The sequence below is a fragment of the Pinus tabuliformis genome, chromosome 9 (genome assembly GCF_031772625.1).
Source record: "Pinus tabuliformis cultivar Carrire ecotype Pingquan chromosome 9, CPIR1, whole genome shotgun sequence".
In the NCBI taxonomy this organism is placed as follows: domain Eukaryota; kingdom Viridiplantae; phylum Streptophyta; class Pinopsida; order Pinales; family Pinaceae; genus Pinus; species Pinus tabuliformis.
In genome coordinates, this window is record NC_142307.1 from 610439049 (window position 1) to 610443975 (window position 4927).

Here is a 4927-nt window from a genome sequence, read left to right on the forward strand (position 1 = left end):
ATACCAAGTACTCGTTTTTTTGAGGTAGCAAAAGAATCATCCGATTTTGAAAAGTGTTGATTCAAAATACACCATTTTTTTAACATATTTTTGACACTTTAAATTTTCTTTTGTATCGAGTATGAACCTTTTTTTTTAAATGTTAATGATTTTCATGTTGATTTTGAAAAGTGTTGATGAGTCATCAACCCCCTTTTTAGAGGGCTTATTTTTGACACTTCTAATTTTTTAATGTATTAATTGTAGATAATGTTTTTTTTTTAACTTTGGTAGCTTTCATGTGGATTTTGAAAAGCATCTACATTTTTTTAGGCATATTTTTGACACTTTAAATTTTCATATGTCCTAAGTATACACAATGTTTTTTTTAAATGTTGATTATTTAACCATTTTTCAAGTAGTCTAATTCTTCAGAAAAAAAATTAAAAACATTGAGAAAAAAAATAAAAACAAAAAACATACAATTTTTTTTTTTTTAAATAATAATAAGTAAATAAAAAAAAATATATAAAAACATAACAAAATTGAAAAACATGACTAAAAAAAATATAAAATAATATATTAAAAAAGACAAAAGAAAGAAAAAAAAAAAAAATCGAACATAAAAATGTAAAATATATATATATATATATATATATAAAAACATAGTTAAAAAAAAGCATGACTACAAAAAAGAAAACAAAATTTAAATTATTAAGAAAACTAAAAAATAAAAAATTTATAACAAGAGAATAAAAATATATATTAAATTATAAAAAAATTTAAAAATATGGCAAAAATAAACAAATATAAAAATAACAGAGAGAAGAAAGAAAAAAAAAAAAAAAACAAACAAACAAACACACAAAATGAAGTGATAAAAAATTTAAAAAATATATTTAAAACAAAAAAATACAAAAAACATTTCAAAAAGATGCATAATTTAAGAAAAAAAAAAAAAAAAAGTAAGAACGATATTAGAAAATTAAAAAAATAAAAAATAAAAAACATTAATTTTATATATATATGATTAAAGAAAAATCTAATTAAAAAAATCCCTTAATTAATTAAGTTTTTATTAAATCATTCTCAATTTGTTTTTTTCAGATTTTTATTTTTTTAAATGTTATTTTATTTGGTTTTATTTATTTATTTTTATTTTTTTCTTAAATTATGTGTCTTTTTCAATTTTTTTTGTATTTTTTATTTTTTTAAATATATCATTTTTTTTAATTTCATCATTATAAGTTCATCTTTTTTTTTACATTTTTATGTTTATATATATTTTTATTCTTGGCTATTATTTATTTTTATCTTTTTTAGTTTTTATTTTTCTCAATTAAAATTTCTTTCCTTTTTTGGCCATGTTTTTTTTTTAATATATATATTTTTTACATTTCTATATTTGTTTTTTTTATATATTATTTTATATTTGTTTTTTTACCATGTTTTTTACTTTTGTTATGTTTTAATATATATTATTTTTACTTATTATTTTTTTTAAATGTTGTGTTTTTTTTTTAGATTTTTGTTTTCTCGATGTTTTTATTTTTTTTGTTGGGAACTAGACTACTTGAAAAATGGTTTTAATTCCATGGTTGAAAATTTGTCAGAATTTATGGTTTTCTTAGTCATGATATTTTATATTTAACACCATGGTTGAAAACTGTTAGAATTCTAAGGCTTTTTAGAGACATGATATGTTATCTTTAATGTCATGCCTGAAATTATTGGAATTTTAAGGTTTTTCGGAGCCATGATATTTTATCCTTAATATCATTACTAAAAAAATATTGAAAATTTACGTGAAAAAATATAACATTATTTCAACATCAACACTTTTTTTTTACAAGGTGTCTTTTGCACAAAAAGAAATGGTTTTTATTGGCTTTTACTGTCATTTTTAAAAAATGTTAAAAATTTACCCAAAAAAAATGTTATTCCATTATTAGCATTTTTTTTCATGTTTTTTTGGGGATATTTGGCTAGAGTTCTCGTTTTGAGTTTACAATACCTGTTTCAAAGTTTACATTGTTTGTTGCAAACATAGACTCAAAGGTGAAGTAAGCCTCTTAGAAATAACACATTTCATAAGATTGTAATGAGGGAAAAATCTTGTTGGTCTAGATCCACACATACAAAATTACATACAACTAAATAAAAACACAAACCCACATTCTTATGTGAGTTATCCACATATGTAGCAACAATCATGAAAATACATATCAAAGCTCAATTAAAAAGGATTATGAAACAAGTATTCAACTTGCATCAAATGTATCTAATGGATAACGATTTCCTACTGAAGTATCACACATGCCTTTCTAAGGAAAAACCATAGCCTACAACACTATAATTCCTTTACAAGGATTGTACATAGTTTCATTCTCATAACCATGCACATATAGAAATAGTCTCAAATAATCTTGAGGACACATTTAAGAGTAATACCATGCCACCCCTATCTTCCCCACTAATTTTAAATAGGATAACACATCACCTCAATATAAGCTTGAAGCCTTGTGCATAGATGAGGTGGTTCTATCCAACCAAGATGTTAGAGAGAAAATCTCAAATTTTCTAGACTAGATGCATACACCGATAAGTGAATATATTTTAAGCATTAAATTAAATGTTCTATGAAGACCAATCTTGAATAAACATGGGTCAAATGACTCTAAATTATTTTCTTATGGATTCACATACTATGGGTTACAATCATGGATTCAATCAATCCATAGACTAATAAATTGTTAAAGGTGGTTAAAAAAAATCACATGCTTGGCATTATCCCCATCAATGCATGTAGGTATAAACTCGAGAACAAGAATTACATGAAGCTTTCATCTCTTACAAAACAATTTTTAAATAGATGGTTACTAATACTTTCCATCATACATCCCCACTCCAAGATAATTGTTAGGCCATAACCAATTTTATTTTTTTACGAGATTAAGTGAGAGACCTTCTCACATCATTCCTTTGGTACAACAAGTTACCAACTAGTTGTTTGACCTCTTAGTCACATGTAAACATTCCCAAAAACTCAATTTAGTTAACTCAATCACTTTATTGTAGAACAAAGAAAAATATCCATATCTTATCTTCATAAATGAAATGCAATGGAAGTTCATTTAAGAAACCAAGAGGATGATTCCATAGTTTAGAAAATATGAGATTAAACATATCATCCAAGAATGGAGCATACAACATCTTTACACTCCAATTGAACCTCATGTATGGCATGCACAGACAACACTAATTAAAGCCTTAAAATATCAAATAAAGCTATGATTCTTTTCTATATGTAGAAATGCCTACCCCTTGCCAGCCTCGTATTTCTTATGCAGTCACATCATCATATATTCAACTTCATTTTCCATCCAAAATACAAAGTTTGTATCTGAGATTTCAAACCAAGTGAATTCACTTGTTTCATATTGAAGGAATCTCAAAAAATTAACTAACAATGAAAATTTCTCTATCGAACTATAGGCTCAATAGAAACATCTCTTTCAACAACTAGTCATCCCCTAGCTTGGCCATGATACCATCAAGGATAACTTGGGAAATTATTTTTATAATTGAAAAATGGGTAACAATCTAAGGATCATTTTTGTAAGGAAACTCCTCCCATGCTTATGAGACCCCATGAATTCTTATTGGCTTGTCTCACTAGCTCAACCTCGCACAAGAGTAAACTTCCCCTTCATTGCTCCATAATACCTCATGGAACTCCTCCTTATGTTCTTTCAAAGCACTCAACAAGACAAAAATTCACTATCCCAATTTCAAATGTGCCAGTAAGTTGCATGTGTGAAATTCCAACTCAAAATCAAGGGTTTTTCTCACTAGTTTGACTCAATAATCATTTCCCTCATGTCCCTTGTCTCCATTCTCTTCTCTACAATCATGAATGGTTAACCTCCTACCCATTCATGTGTTTTCCTTCCAAGATACATCTCTCTGTTTCTAAGCAATCCATAGTGAGTCATGATTTTCTATGCTTCATCTAGTTAACCCATAACTTCTATTTACAAATGAGAGGGCCTTCTTAGCTACCTTGGCCATACTCCATAACTATTAGGGAGAGATATTTCCACCAACCATATTTTCTAAATAAATATATGGGTAAGAGAGAAAATATTTCAAATTTGAAAATTAGCATAAAGGTTTTGGGTAAGGGTGCCTTATGATTTAATTACAAGGTGAACCCCATACGACCCCTCATTATTCCTTGATTATGGTATCATGGTTTATAGGAGGCCATGTCTAAATTATCTTACCGACTCTTTCATTAATTAAAAAATATATGAAATGTTGCTTATTTTATCCAATTGAACTTTTTCCATGTTAACAAAATATTCATACTGAAACATAATAATTCTACATAATTAATTATCGATGGATCAAGGGGTAAAAATATGGTCATGATAGACGTTGCATGACTACTATAATAAAATTATAGAAAATTATTTCTAGAAAATTATGAGGAAGTTATGAATAGTTGGGGGGGGGGGGGGGGGGTGGTGGGTGGGGGGGGGGCGATTTTTATTAGCAATGAAACTTAATTTCAATAAATAATCCCTAGAATCTTGATAATGATATTTCTTGGCTAATCTATGCTAAAGCCCTATAGGTAAGTGGAATAGACTATGGTACAATGTAGTAGATAAAGAGTTATCATTCCTTGGGTTATGTAGACTGAGGGGAACGAAGGCTAATTATTGGGAGTGTTGTAGGGATTAATTGATGTAGGAGCATCTTTTGAAAACAAAATTTCATTTTCCTAAGTTTAAAGAATAGTTTTAGAGGCATATTTTATAATAATTCTATAGGTCTCAAGGGTTTTATGTAGGGACAAATGTGTCTTCTAATTCCATGTAATGAACACAACTTTTCTTATTTTACTATATAATTAAAGAAAATTACAATAATTTTGGGATAT